The sequence below is a fragment of the Convolutriloba macropyga genome, chromosome 8 (assembly GCF_964194025.1).
Source record: "Convolutriloba macropyga chromosome 8, txConMacr16.3, whole genome shotgun sequence".
Taxonomy (NCBI): domain Eukaryota; kingdom Metazoa; phylum Xenacoelomorpha; order Acoela; family Convolutidae; genus Convolutriloba; species Convolutriloba macropyga.
The window spans coordinates 17,739,089-17,754,022 of record NC_134475.1 but is presented as its reverse complement, the minus strand read 5'-3'; the positions used below and the strand labels follow the sequence as shown (position 1 = coordinate 17,754,022).

Genomic DNA, 14,934 nt, shown 5'->3' with positions numbered 1-14,934 from the left:
CTGCTCAAAAAGACTGCATTGAAATAGGTGGGTGGTTATACCGCTGTTAACCAAGCCTAGAAACACCCCATGTAATGCAAATTTTCAAATGCAAAAATTTTAGTCAATCAGCAAGAGAATGCGGCAATGCAGTTAATGTCTCTGAGGTTCGCAAGACCATAGTTTTAAAGAGTACAACATCCGTACAGAAAACGCAAAATTCTCAATTTGTTTGTTTTCTTACGCCACATTAAATCGCAGCTGTCGGGCCTATCAGCAACCTCTAGCTGATGCCTAGGAATTCAATTAGTGCAATTTTCCAGCAGTTGCAATTAAATGCAAGCATCAAACAAACAGTCTGCACTCAACTTTAAAAAACTAAAAATTTTGTTCTAATAACTGAAGTTCTAAGCTACAATGAAAAAATTGACGGCTAAAATGTGCCCGAAGAGTTAAAAGCGCCAACGACGTGCCTGCTAATTGAATACATAAAAACACTTTAACAATCAAACAATACTTCAGTCAAACTGGATAAACAAAAATTTTGCAATGGAAGTATCGTGGTCAAAACAACAAAAAAAATGATTTGATTTATTTTTCAACACAGAAAAGGATGCATTTTTTTAGTGAACGAGTTCATGAACTGACGGGACACAGCACACCATTGCAATTACTTCATTGCAACTAAAGCGGGTTCTGACGGTCATTTGTTCCCAATAGAACAACATGGTAATGAAGCGAATAGAAACAGTTGGAAAAAAGAGATGGAAATGGACGAATTTATTAAGGTTTGGGGTTTAACTGCCCATGTTTCGGAATGTTTGGATAATTTCGATAACCCCCAAGAAAACCAACGCTTTTAGATAAATAATTCACAGAAACAATGGAAAATGTTTTTGCAAGTGGGGAAATGAGTTCTCCTCGTCACAAACTTAAATGTTCGTGCATTTCCGACAACGACAAAACAAATTTTGAGTTGAGTGCACAAAAATGGCTCTAAAATTTGTATCAGTGGCCATTGCACCTATCAATTGTTTAACAGAACAAGAAAAATATTCGCAATTTGCGTTTGAGAAAAAATTTCGAGAAAACGCAAGATCAATCAAACTAACCTTCAAATACGTTCAATCACCTCCGCAAAAACCTCCCTGAATGGTGTGATTATTTAAAAATCAAATTTAACCCCAACAAAAAACAGTAAATGACCTTCAAAAAACCTAGAAAGAATGAATCGTTGCCCAATTTCGAAGAAATTAGTGCCGATAAGAGAAAAACAATCATTAAAGTGTTTGGGTATTATTCTCACCCACCCTTCTTAAGTGAAAGAATCATTGTAGAAATATAGTGAAGAGAGCAAATTGTAGACTGTGACTACACTAAAAACTTGGTTATCTAAACAATAACGAAGAAAACCAACTTCTAGAAAACAAATCCTGGTTTCACCCTCTGTTCCTGTAACTTATACATGTTGGAAAGATCAATCCTAAGCCTTGATCTACAAAACATCTGCCGTGCAGAATTGAGCTCAAGAAGTTTGCCTACGAACATCACGAAAGTTTACGGTCAAAAAATCTCAAAAAGAAGCAAACTTTCAATTGGTAATAGAAAAGCAAGCCTAATATGACAACGGGTATCTAAATGGGGCTCGTAAACGCGACAAAAAGTCTGTAGAAGTGTCAATATACAAAAAAGACGGCCTTCTCATTACATTCAAACGCATCCTTGACCAACTCTCCTAAAAGAAAAAAGATTAGGAGGACCGTTGTCAATGGTGTAAATAACAGCTCAAAGCATTGAAAAGTGGTACAATATGCGAATCGATCCCTATATTATCCTTATTTTCAATATCAATAATCTTAATCTCCCAAAAAAGAAAAATTGGGCTGGGAGGTTCAACTCAAAATGATTTTGATATTGGGTCTATTCAAACTATCAAAATATTGGCCAGCGAACGGGGAGGAGCAAAAAACCAACCGACAGCACTATGGCGAAAACGATAAAGAAAAAAAACGATGTACTTACATTTAACCTTCGGTTTGCAACCCAATCAAATCTCTCTACTTACTTGTTGTTTTGGTTCAAGACATTCTTCCTGAGCAATTTGATAAGCAAATTTTTAGAATGTTCAATTGACGCGAAGCATTAGTGTGTTTAACAGTGAGAAAATGAAGTAACTGAATCTTACTGACTGGGGTTCATATCTCCACATATTCACAATTCTTTTATTTTTTTTCAATCATTATCCAAACAGATGATTTTCTGCACATCAGACACACTGCATTATGTGGCCAACCACTCGTTTTGTAAATTCGGTTCAAATACAGCGCACTTTGTTTTCATCAGCTCAGCCAGTCGGCAATTTAGTAAAGTCGAGCTAAGTTGATCCTCAAACATAAAAAAAAGCAAATAAAAGTATCAGATTATGCTTTATCAGTAATGAAGATCAACAATTGCGCCCCGCTTCAATAAATCGCTTATATCGCCCTTAAGCTAATCTGGTGCTTCTCCTCTCAGCTGTTAAATGAAAAAATCTTTGAAGAAGTTAATCTGAGCTCTATGATTCCTTGTGTAGCAGCGCAAACACAGAAGCAAAATATTTACAACCAATCGCAGTTCGAAGCATAGCTCAGTCTCTTTCTTTTCCTTTGCTCACCTAGTAAATCTGCGGCAATATAACACTCACTTTATACTTACACCCTTGCAATTTTATTCTGTTCAGCCAACTGTTCAAAGCAATTTGTGGTACAATAGTACATTTTTAGTTTGAGTTCATTATTTGGTGTAACTAATTTGGTTCATTTTCTGTTTAACTTAATTTAGTTCAATTCATCTAATTTTAATTTGTTCATCCATTTAGTTTAATTTTGAAGATCAAATCTTATGATTTCATACTTGTTAATTTGTTTACATCCTGTGCATGATCTTTTGTCTGTTCACCTTGTCTCGTGATTGTAAGTTGCCGCATTTAGTAATGTTACCTTGTGAACAAATTGTTAAGCAGTTTTGTTAATTTTGCCTAATTTCATTCTTCTCAATTTCGTAATTCAAAATAGTTGACTCTCTCTCTTATCTAGATTCCGATTCGCCAAAGTCTAAATTCAGACGCATCAAAATTTTGGTATCTTTCGCTAAGCGAAATACACTACAAACAATTGAACACGAATTCGCTCCGCCAATTCAGCCTAAATATTGTAACTCAAATAGTCAATTTCAAATAACAAAATAAAGCATTAAATCGCTCCGCCAATTCACCCTTAAATTGGCCGAAGTAAAGAAAGCTATTTGGCACTACGAAACAATTCAAATCTACAGATTGCAAATCTGTACGACATGGCGCAGTCAGCTTGAGAATCGAGAAAAACACCGCTGTCGATAGAGCCATTTTGGGAACGACCAACCTCAGACCCACCAATCAGATGGGAGAAATGGAGAATTCAACTAAAACTAGCGATTCTCGCTCGCGAGAATATCACAATAGACACATTGCTACAACCCAAACCATCGACAGTTCGTCTGCCAGTGGAACCGAAGTACGAGATGCCGATTGACGACACAACTGAGGAAGCAGAGAGAGAGCGCAGAATAAGAAACAACCAGCTGAACTTGCAATGGGAACTAAAATGTCAAAAGATAACAGAAGCGGGAATACTATGCGGGGAGCGTCCATGGAATTTGTGTGATCAGAAATGCGTATCTCTATTGTAACTAAGTATTGGTACTGAAGGAAGACGACTACTAACACAAAAATTCCCGCACGACAATATTTACGATTTGACTACCCTTAAACTCTGGGAAATGATGGAGATTGCCTTTATCCGCCCAAGAAACATCACATTTGATCGATTTGTGTTCTTCTCTCGGAAGCAAAAGAAGGGCGAAACTGTAGAGCAATTCTACAGCATCTTGAAAGAACTGGCTGAAAATTGCGACTTTGAAAACCGTGAAGAAGCCATCATCAGGGACATTTTCATCACTAACATGCTGGATGATGACATTCAGCGAGAGCTTCTAAGGGACACAGTTGTACCAGAGAGGGCACTCAGCATTGCAGTCAACATGGAAATGGGTAATCAGAATCAGCAAAGAATTTCATCTAATAACGGAGCAACTGGCAGTACGGTGAACGCAGTACAACAATTCAATCGATTTCGCGGCGCGGGAGTACGGGGACCTCAATCAAGCAGAACAGTCACAAATCGTGCATCCGTTGGACAATGCCGTGGTTGTGGTCAAGTCTGGACACCTACACATCGTCAGGTTTGCCCCGCAATGGGTAAGAAATGTAACCACTTTGGTTTGCAAAACCATTTCGCTAAAGTTTGTCGTCGAAGACATAATACTACAAGAACCACTCAACAAACTAATCGCATTAACACTAGATACGGCAGAAACATCTAATCAAAATTCTAGCCAGGAAAGTCTGAACGTCAATTATATCAATTATAATGAGCAAATCAACTCAGACTATGATTCTTCGGATGATAATTACGTTGCCTCAGTCGAAAATATGAGTTACCCAAATTTGACACTGAAAAATTTGTCATTAACAATCGGAAACACAAACTGTGATTTACTTCTAGACTCTGGTAGTGGTTGTACCATTATTAATATGTCGCTCGCAAGAGAAATATTGTTCAATTGTGCTCAATCACAATGGTCGGAGAAAAGACCATTGGAATTGAAGTCATTTTCTAACGATATCGTTCAACCCCTTGGCACTTTGAAAACGCCGGTAAAAAGTAATGATTGGAGCATTCAGAAAGCAAAAATAACAGTTGTAGCCGATGGATTTTGACCAATATTAGGACGAGACCTTTTTGATCAGTTAGGCATCACAATTTCTCAGAAGCCTTGTCCGCAATTAGAAGCTAATAATATAGATCCACCTTGTGCAATCAAGAAATCACTGGCAAACGAATTTCCTGATTTGATATCCCGAATTGGAAAATCAAAAAATCACACGGTCAATTCAAAATTTCACAAAAATTAACGAGTAATACATCAAAAAGGACGAAAAGTACCCATACACCTCCAACCGAAAGTGAAAATTGAATTAGAAAAACTGTTAAATGAAGCACATATTGAAAAGTTAAACAACTGTTCAGATCAATTTTTCATATCTCCGATTGTCATTACGGTAAAAAAGGACAAGTCAATCAAAATAGCACTCGATTCAAAAATCCTAAACAAAGCTATTCATAAAAACAAGTATCAAATGCCTAATATAGATTCGCTAATTCAAACAATTTCGCAAACACTGTCAACGGCGCCGCAGGAGACAGCTTATTTCAAAACTCTTGATTTGCAATACGCTTATAGTCAACTAAAGCTACACAGTGATACGGCCCGCCATTGTAACTTTAACATAGTTAGTGGAGATATGACTGGCACAAATCGATTTAAAACTGGATTTTACGGCCTAACGGACATGCCAGCTGAGTTCCAAAAAGCTATTGACTGTACTCTTGTCGGTTTGGAAAATACTTTCTGTTTCTTAGATGATATTTTGATCGTTAGTAGAGGTGGAATTGAAAAGCATCTCGACTTGGTACGAAAATGTCTAATAAAACTGGATCAGGAAAACTTACGCATAAATCTTGCAAAATGTCACTTCGCAAAAGAGACGATTGAATGGCTCGGTCATAATATTACACAATCAGGTGTAACCCCACTTTCAAGTAAAACAGATGCAATTGGAAAATTATCGGCACCTACTAATCTTAAAAAACTTCGCTCTTTTATGGGTTCTGTACACCATCTTGGAAAATTTATCCCGAATTTGTCATAATTATGTTACCCCCTACGACCATTGCTTAAAAAAAATTCGAAATTTCTTTGGACGGAAGAGCACGATAAACAGTTTTCTTTAATAAAAGAACAAATTACGGAAACCACTGAAAACAAACATTTCAACCCGGAATTAGAAACACGAATTAAATGTGACGCCTCGCGTAAAGGATTGGGATGTGCATTGGAACAACGAACACCTAATGGTTGGCATACTGTAGCATTCGCGTCACGATTTTTGAACTCTGTTGAAGACAGATATAGTATAAACGAACAAGAACTTCTGGGTGTTGTTTGGTCCGTTGAACATTTCAAATATTATTTGTACGGCAAACCTTTTACTGTGATAACTGATCATAGAGCCCTTCTCTCAATCATGAGAGAAAACAGGTCTAACAAATCATATAATAGTAGATTGACACGTTGGGTAGATCGTTTACTACCATTTGACTTCTCGATTGATCACCTTCCGGGCACAAAAATGGGATTAGTGGATTATATATCTCGCGACCCATATCAACAAGCTGCTAATATATCCACATACGACGAGCAATTTATTGTAGCTAAATTGGATGTAATTAAACATAGTGCGAAACGCTTCTTATTAAATGCCAAAAATTACGTCGATTTCGCAGCGCGAAATCAATCTACAAAATGCGTCGTAAACAATCCAAATTCCACTAATAACTTATGTAGTGATTTCGCACCGCGAAATCCAGAACATTCTACAAGCACGCAAATTGACAACTCAATTAGCGAATTAACGATAAATAATTTAAATTCCATCCCCAAAATCGAGACAACTAACATTCCTCACCCGCTTTTTGCCTTAAACCGACCCACCGAACTGTCACTCTCTAATTTAAATCACTTTCAACGAATTGCAACGAAATTCAAGAAGGTTTACATGATGTCTCAATCACCTTCTGATGATGAAACGCTGATGACAGTTAAACAATCGACCCCATCGAGAGTACGATTTTCAGAGGAGGGACCTTCTACTGTCCAAGCGGCACCCGTGACCCCCATAACACCAACTACAGATACAACAGCCAATTCGCCGTCAGTAGACGATTTGTACCTGGATTCATTCAACTTCGCGCTTTCCAAGATCTTCTCAAGCTCTCTAATGGCCAGCCTGACAACCAAGGACGCGATCTTGAAAGAGATTCGCGACTGCATTTTGACGGACAATGAAGATAGATGTAGACAAATATCACCCTACATTCATTCCTTCTGGAAGTACTTGCATGTGAAGAATGGGTGTGTCTGCATAGATGACAGAATTGCTCTTCCCCATGCAATCAAGGATGCTTATGTAGACGCAATCCACGCAACTCATCCTGGCACATGGGGAATGACTGATATGGCAACACACGCGTGGTGGCCATATATGCACAGGGACATTGCAACCAAAACAGCAAAGTGCAACCCCTGTGTCAAGATTTAAAACCTATTATACCAGCAAATAAATGGGCACCATTAAAGTTATGTAAAGTTCCTAATGAAGAGATTCAATTTGATTTTGGAGGACCCATCTATAATGAAAAAAATCAAGAGATTTATTTTCTTGCATGTATTGATCGATTTTCGAAATTCCCAACAGCAGAAGTATTTGATAGAGGTAATGCAGATACTATTTTGAAGTTTCTTCAAGAATATGTTTTGCTACACGGTATACCCCGCGCAATTAGATTGGATCAAGCTAGATGTCAAACGGGGCATCAAATTAAAACATTTTGTAATCAAAATAAACTACAGCTAATCGAGGCGCCAATACACGACCACAGAGCTATTGGTTTGGTTGAAAGACTCATTCAAACAATCAAGAATCGCTTAGCCTGTATTAAAACGGCGGCGCAAAATCAATTGAATATGAAAGCATCAATAAATTCAATAATTTATCAGTTACGAATATGTCGTCAAAAGACTATTGGAATATCACCATTTGAGGCACATTTTGGCAGAAAAGCAAATACACCATTAAGCAATATAACGACTAATCCCGATTCAAAAAGTTTAACTTACAAAAATATTCTTAACAAATATTTAGATTTGGAGACTGTCAGATGGGAACAGCTTATCACAGACCAAAATTGGAACAATGATGAGCGAAGTGACATTGAAATGGAGGTGAGCAAGGACAAACTGGGCAAAGAGGCGATGAAAAGACAAAAGGAGGACCCAAACAAGGAATCGAGATTAATTTCTCATCCAGATGTCGGTCAATCGATACCCAGAACAGAATCATCACTGAAGGTAAAATTGGCTAAAAAGAGACCACGAACAAAACGATCTAAGAAAAGTCTCGACGGTCTATATGACGTTCTCGCACCAGGATCGTCAGTAATTAAGACAAATGAAAACACCTCAGTAATTAAAGAACCGGGCAAGAGAGAGGTAACTATCAGGAATTCCAATCTCGCAAAGTTTGAAACAAAGGCGGAACGAAACACAGATCTACAAGTATACGCAAACAGACGCCCAAAGCTCCCCACGGGCAAAACAACGGAGGAACTCATAAACCACCACGCAAAGGAATCAAGGAAAAAGTTAGAAGGTGGAAAAAGAATGAAACACAGAAAAGTGGCAGATGACGTCAGTACAGTGTCGTCAATTCACTCCAATGTTACACGCGCCCTCCGAGTAAGAATGCCGACTAAGCCAAAGAAACAAGAGCCAACGGCGCGGCCAAATCAAATGACAGAATCAAATAACGTTCTCGCGGTGCCAATGGGATTACCAACTTCAAGTATCGTTATCGCGGAGCCACCAAGCAGACCAAAGAGAAAAGCAGCTACAAAAGCATCCGCAGCGCCACTTCCCTCAAAGAGAAAACGCTCCGCAATATCAACCACAGAATCGGACTAATCTGTGACTCCAATTCAATCATGCCCTCCCACAACACCAAGTACTGCAGCAATTGGAAAACAGAAAAGACGGCAAAACCTTAAGAAAGAACAAATTGAAAACAAGTCTATAATCTCGGCAATACAAACTGCTGCAGCACAATCCAATCAAGAGGAGTCAAACTTTACAGTCGGCCCATGCTCTCCAACAACCTCCTATCCAACTCAATTCTACGTCTCTCCCAATTACGAGGAACCAGAGTTGTCTATGACAGTTGGCGAAGCGGAGAGATATTACGAAAGTGAAAGTGACTAATGAGTAAAACTGTGCATTCAAAACTCTGATTAAAACATTATAGTATTAATTATTTTAACAAGTACATATTGACTATTAATTTTCTGATAAATAACATGTTATTTATTTTCGCCAATGGGGAAATGTGGTACAATAGTACATTTTTAGTTTGAGTTCATTATTTGGTGTAACTAATTTGGTTCATTTTCTGTTTAACTTAATTTAGTTCAATTCATCTACTTTTAATTTGTTCATCCATTTAGTTTAGTTTTGAAGATCAAATCTTATGATTTCATACTTGTTAATTTGTTTACATCCTGTGCATGATCTTTTGTCTGTTCACCTTGTCTCGTGATTGTAAGTTGCCGCATTTAGTAATGTTACCTTGTGAACAAATTGTTAAGCAGTTTTGTTAATTTTGCCTAATTTCATTCTTCTCAATTTCGTAATTCAAAATAGTTGACTCTCTCTTATCTGGATTCCGATTCTGAATTCCGCCAAAGTCTAAATTCAGACGCATCAAAATTTTGGTATCTTTCGCTAAGCGAAATACACTACAAATAATTGAACACGAATTCGCTCCGCCAATTCAGCCTAAATACTGTAACTCAAATAGTCAATTTCAAAAAACAAAATAAAGCATTAAATCGCTCCGCCAATTCACCCTTAAATTGGCCGAAGTAAAGAAAGCTATTTGGCACTACGAAACAATTCAAATCTACAGATTGTAAATCTGTACGACACAATTCTTGGCTGAACTCATTTACAAACACGACAGAACGCACGCAAACTATGGTTTCGATTTTTTACGCCTAAGAAATTATGATCAAAACCTGCAAATTTTCTCTATACTCCTTTTGTCTCTCTCAAAATTCTACTGATTTTTATAGAAAACAAATTATTAAATTTTGTGCTACGCGCGGTTTGCTTCAATTGTTTTTTGTTGAAGCACATCGTTGCATTTTATCATCACTTTGTCGTTTTATTTAAATAATTAAATCAGTTTTAAGCTCAGGACAAACGACTTAGTGTTGATTCTCTCTTTGTTTTCATCTCTTCTTACTGTTAATTTTAATAATTTTTCTTTCATAAACTGACTCCAACAACTATTTTACTTTGTTAACATCTGCAGCATCATTGTGTTACTACTCATAGGTCACCGAACAGATGAAATCAAACGCGGTTTCATGAAATCAAACCGAGCTCAATTTATGCTGCAATCAATCAAATCTTTGGACAACAAAATCATGAAACTTAGCGCAGTTCGAAAATTCATAAACTAAATTGCTCGGTTGGTTACGATGCAACGGTTTTGAGTTCAGCTATAAAAAATGACAGAACGAAAACAAAATCAACCTCATGAGACATTTTGGTCTAGTGCGCTAACACAGCTGAATGACTGCAGAGGGTGGTTTATGCCCACCAACGACTCTCCATATCTCATTTCTCTTTTCTATATATTAAATTTTTTTTACAGCACACTTAATCTACGAGGCTAGCCACGGAGCCAAATAATCACCTCTTGTAGCCGGCAAATCCAGCCAGTAGAAGTCCTCCATGGTATGGTGAGTACGCCCATTGCGAATGAAGTAGTTTAGCACAGAGAGAACAGTAAGAACTCTTTTAGTCCATTTTTGTTATAATCAAACACGTTTCTTAATGTGTGTTAAATTTTCTTCACTGAATGGTTGTACACGCTTTTCTTATAATTTGTTGATCTATATTGGATATAAGGAATATAATATCATGACCTATTTTCATATTCTAAAGACTCTTTTTTAATGCATTAACCCAATAAATTAATTTATAAATAGATAACAAGAGAACTCGTGCAGGGCTCTACCTCGAGCAAAGTTCCGGGCCCATGGTAGTACATTGAAAGATCAATAATCAATTAAATAAACTGACAAAATATGAAAGCTGATGTTTCAGGGTGGGTAATCGAAACTGCTAAATTCAAGAAAAAACGTAGTTTGTAATTTATCGTCTTCATACGGTTTCACCAAAGCTAAAAAGATGTTTGCCTGTTCATTCAGTCCAAAAACTGGTTGTTAATTGGACATTCGATGCGAGAAATTTGACTCAAAGCAGCCTAAATCAATTAAGTTTGTTTATAGTTATCTTCCCTAGGTATATGAGGTGAAAAAACCTTAAGTTTTTTTGAGTAGGTAAAAGTTGGTTATTAGCCAATACTCAATCTTTATGGCAATTTTTTTGTCCGCTTTTCAACGAATAACAAAAAAAGAGTTTATTTGAGAGGTTTTTTATCCGAAATTTGTGTTCATGGGAAAAAATTAAAAGAATTCTTTCAATATCGAATCTTTGGCTTTGAATATCTAGTTTTCCGATTTGTTGCTAATTGATTGAGTTCAATGTTTCAAACATATCAGCAGTCTTCAATGTTTGACTTTTTGTTTTCATTAACGGGAGGAGGTGGTTTTTTTTGCGCGCATGTGACGTGTCACTTATTTTTTAAGAGAACTTTAAAAAATTAAGCTTTTATGACAAGTTCGTCATTTGATGTTAAGGACCCATGTGCCTGGCCGTGGGAGTTTGCTTTGCTGTGGTTTTGCAATCAATTTTTCAAATCTTTTTCTTGGCCAATACATCAAATTGTTGGCTAATGCTTTGCAATTTTAAATACGAGTTTCGTTCCATAAGAGTAAAATATCCATTAAAACCGTCAAAAGATCCAATCCAATGCTGCCTGAAATTAGCTACCCAAGTCGAGGTGTGCGCGTTAATGATCAGACAATTAAAAACGCAAAAACGCACAGGGGGGATTAAAGTGCATTTTTGATTACATGGACGAGTTCCATATTAAAGTCTGCCTACATGAATGAGCTTCCTAGTCAAAGTGCACCAGATTGTCGCTAAGAGGTCTTGGAAATAATCCAAACAGAATTGGGGACGTGACTGAATTAAGGATAGGAAGTCAGATGACTTTATTATTAAAGCAGAGTAATGCAGAAGAAAATAATTTGGAGTATCATATGTTTCTTTAATTGATCTTCAATTGAAGCAAAAAAAAAATTTGTTTACATTATTTAAGAAAATAATCAGAAGTTGTTCATAATTTTTTTTTTACATTTTTGGGTAAAAATTTGCAAACTTATTGAAATTTTTTTTGTTCAATATGAGTAATATTGCGTGAACATTGGTGACTTTTTACATAAAAAGAAAATAATAAAAATTTCACAAATTTGGAATTAAAAACTTGAAGGTGTAAGTTTCAAAATAACGGTTGAATCATGGCAAATTCCACTTCTGTAACCATTTTTTGAATCAACTGACAAAATACTCAGAAATATTGTGTATTACTAAGAAATCGATATACACTCGCTTGTGTGGTCTGTGTTACAGTGATGTTTCTTGTTGAGAACCCGTGGGCAGCAATGAGGTTCTTTTGTTTCTAAGAACGATTATCGTTATGAAGCCATGTTTACTAATTGTAGAGTTTGCATTCAGAATTGTGTCCTATTCGTTGCTGAAATTATTGGAACCTTCCTGGTTTTGAGGAAATTTGATGCAGTCAAAAAATTATAGATTCCCAAAAACGTATCTAGAGAAAAGACCTCTACAAAAGATTATCTTTTTTTCTTTATCATTGTTAACTTTTATCTGAGATTGGGACTGGTGAAGATTGGGTTCCCAGGTTGAGGTCCTAGACGGAAAGTCGGTATGTCCAGACCGTCCCAGACGGAAAGTGCCTATATCCAGACTTTCGTGCTTTCACCAGACTTTCGTGCGTTGATGTCCAGACTTTCGTGCGTTCACCAGACTTTCGTGCGTTGATGTCCAGACTTTCGTGCGTTCACCAGACTTTCGTGCGTTCATGTCCAGACTTTCGTGCGTTCATCAGATTTTCGTGCTTTCACCAAATTTTCGTGCGTTCATGTTCAGACTTTCGTGCGTTCATCAGATTTTCGTGCGTTCACCAAATTTTCGTGCGTTCATGTTCAGACTTTCGTGCGTTCATCAGATTTTCGTGCGTTCACCAAATTTTCGTGCGTTCATGTTCAGACTGTCGTGCGTTCATCAGATTTTCGTGCGCTCACCAAATTTTCGTGCGTTCATGTTCAGACTTTCGTGCGTTTATCAGATTTTCGTGCGTTCATGTCCAAACTTTCGTGTGCGTTCATCGGATTTTAGTGCGTTCATGTCATCAGTTGGATGCAATTGGAACTGAAAATGTTGAAATGACACAGAAGTAATGCAAATGTTGAAAATTTTCATTTTAAATCAATTTTTCTATATGATGGACCAAAATTTCCAACCCCCAACCTAGGTTTTTGAGTTCTTGCTGTAATCTTGTTTCAAATTATTCGTCCAGTTTTTCAAAAAAAAAATCAGTTGGGTGCAAGTGAAACTGGAAAGTGATGAAAGGAGACAAATGTAGCGCAAATATACCTTGAGAGCGAGAAAACAGCCGTTTATGCAAGCACTACTTTCTTCTGATCTGTTTTTAACTTCATTTCATCTACTTCTTTATGTTCTTAACTTCAAATTTTCATTTTTAAAGCCACAATTGCCGTTTTGGCAGTAAAAATGTTCATAACTCATTTCCACATTTGGTTTATTTGACTCACACTTGACTTGGCTGATATTAATTTTCGCATAGTGTTTAAGTGTCTAATTAATTGGTAATGGCCAAATGATTACTAAGCTGAATCGTTTAGCAAACTGAAGTCTCTGCAAACTGATTTTGCCTACTCAAACTTTTCCCTAGCCGTCTAATCCTTACAAAAGAAATAAAAAAACGAATCAAAACTGATCAGTATTTTTTCCACCGCGGTAAAAAATTATAATAGCGGAATTAGAATACAAAAATCACCGTAGTTAGTGATGATCTCTCGTTAGCTTCGAATAGACGATAATTTTGCTCTTCCGATTTGCTGTGAAGTAATCAATTATAAGGTTGATAATATGTTTTTTAAATGAATTTGAGTCTATTCATGATGAAAGTTGGAGATAAATGGCAAACATCAGAATGATAAAACCAGCCATGAATTATAAACAGCAATCCAAATATTGTACTGATAAGACCAAATAACACATAGAGCATTTTGGTTTTTATAAGCTACTATATCTGAACATTTTAAAGCAACTCTAGTATTTGCGCTTTGTATCTAACATGTTATTCTGATTTTATATACCAAACGAAGTATTTAACATTGAACAAAGAAATAAGTAACGATGCAAAGTTTAAAATCTGATAAGAAAAACTCAAGCCTGAAGTGACAAACCCAAATCGAGCTGAAAGCAGCAGTGCATTCTCAACCCTAAGCTACATAGCTCTTGATTCTTCTTATTCTCTGACTATAAATTTGGATACCCAAAGAAATATATTCTTTGGTTGTTCTAACAAGCCCGTTTTCTAAAACCAGTAAGTTTTTGTTCCGACCCCACTTGTGGGGGGGGGGGGGGAACTATATACTCAAATGAGTTTTTTTTGTTCAGTCAATTTTGGCCGATCGATATAGTCATCGTAGAGAAATGTGAGTGCTATCATTAAAAAGCTCGTCCAGCGTAGAATTCAAATATAAAAAGATTTTTTTGAATTTCGTATTTTTCGAGGAGTTATTGAAGTTTAAAGTTTTGTGTAAACATGTGATAATTGTTCACTTTTAGCATGATTTTGTTCAATTTAGCGTAATTTTTGTTCAAATTACAGCTTTTCTATAAAAACATTTTGCAAAATTACATTTCATGCTTCGAAAAGAAACAATTTTGTTTTACCAGTAGATCAATAAAAAGGCTAGTTCTGGTCTCGTGAGGAAGTTTACTATAAAAAAAAACTCGAATTCAATTTGAGAGCTTTTTTTAGAAAGTTTTTCCTATTTATTATAGTTTTTTTAGACACTTAGAGACTTGTCATTTTCATATCGAGGTTCCCTTAATGACAGACTTTATGTACATTCAAATGATACCCAATGAAAGAAAAACCGTTTGTAAGGCATCTCTGATGTCTTTTTTGTCTTCGACTCCGATTTTTCGAAATTTTTAACGAAATTTGGATTTTCT

General features: G+C 36.5%; 1 protein-coding gene across 11 annotated transcripts in view; it reads right to left on the bottom strand.

The window, feature by feature from the left end:
* LOC142344533 (ethanolamine-phosphate cytidylyltransferase-like) overlaps positions 1-14,163 on the bottom strand; it is a 66,457-nt gene extending 52,294 nt beyond the window's left edge. For 3 of the 11 annotated variants that reach the window (XM_075396278.1, XM_075396280.1, XM_075396287.1), the window contains exon 1: positions 13,745-14,163. The gene's annotated coding sequence lies outside the window, so the exon portion shown is untranslated. Of the gene's footprint in view, positions 1-2,044; positions 2,652-10,753; positions 10,828-13,623 lie in introns of those variants that run through there. The other 8 variants (XM_075396290.1, XM_075396285.1, XM_075396282.1 and 5 more) reach the window with 8 other exon arrangements.
* Between the last annotated feature and the right edge of the window lie 771 nt (positions 14,164-14,934).